Genomic DNA, 1,349 nt, shown 5'->3' on the forward strand with positions numbered 1-1,349 from the left:
GGGTTCATGCTAGCTTCTCAGGTTATGAACGCTAACGTTTAAATCTGAGTAGGAAGCTACGACACCTCCCAATCTGTTCAGCCCATCTCAGGTGCAGACAACCATCTCTGCCTGTGGCACACAATAGTTTAGTCTTCTATGGGCTCTAATTTTGGTTGTTGGATTTAGTGTGTGGGTACTGTGACAAAGTTCCTCCTCTACCTTGGTGGGTCTTGCACTTATTGGCAGATTTGCTCACCTCAGATTCACCCTGCAGGTCAGGAAACAGCCCAGAGACCTTCCCCTCTGGTAGAAGCCACAGTCCAGGTCAATTCCTCCTGTGTTTGAGCAGGAGTTGGGAGTTTTGGGGGGAACCCAGGCCCACCCTTTACTCTGGGTTCCAGCCCATGGCCCTGTGGACTGCAGCTGTCTAGAGTGCCTCCTGGTACAGTTGCACAACAGCTACAACTCCCTGGACTACTTCCCCATGGCCTCCTCCCAACACCTTCTTTGTCCTCACCACCGGACTTTCCTCCTGATGTCTGATAACACTTGTACTTCTCAGTCCTGCAGCTGTATGCCTACTCGCTCTCAGCTTCTTGCATGCCTCTTGCTCCCAGTTCCTCTCTCACACACACACACTTCCTCTCCTCTGGCCTGGCTGGAGTGAGCCCTTTTATAGCATCAGAGGGGCCTTAGAGTCAGATGCTTAACAGCCTCACTTGACTCTTAGCAGGTTAATTGGAGTCAGGTGTTCTCATTAGCCTGGAACAGCCCCTGCTCTGGTCACTCAGGGAACAGAAAACTGCTTATTGAGTGGCCAGTATATCTCCCTTCTACTACTCTGCTGTTCCCAACTGGCCTGGGTCTATCACAGTACTTAGTGATGTTGCTGGCCTGTGATATACTGGAGGTCAGACTGGATGATCTGATCATTTCTTCTGCCCTTAAACTTTATGACTTTATATAGACAGAACAGGTGGTTGCCCTGGGGGGCAATACTGTCATGTGCATAATTACAGAATGTATAGCTGTCTGTCTATATCCTATTGCCAACAACAAGCCAGTAGTCACTGTTTATCAAGTGAGTGACTATTGGTTGGGAAGTTGGCTGGGTACAGATTTTCCCGTTCCCCCTGTAATACATATATTTATTTAGCACTCCACACCAAAGCTCTGTACAACAGAATACAAACAACTGCAGTCTCATGAAAACCTAATACAATATCTTACACACATATACAGAAGAGGAGGCCAAATTTAAACAAAGGAATGAAAAAGTTTTGAAGGGAAGATGGCAAATATAGGGCCAACAGTGATTGCTCTAAAATCACATTTAAGAAAAAAATCCACATATATGCTTTGTAAAA

The sequence above is a fragment of the Chelonoidis abingdonii genome, chromosome 6 (assembly GCF_003597395.2).
Source record: "Chelonoidis abingdonii isolate Lonesome George chromosome 6, CheloAbing_2.0, whole genome shotgun sequence".
NCBI classification, from domain to species: Eukaryota; Metazoa; Chordata; order Testudines; family Testudinidae; genus Chelonoidis; species Chelonoidis abingdonii.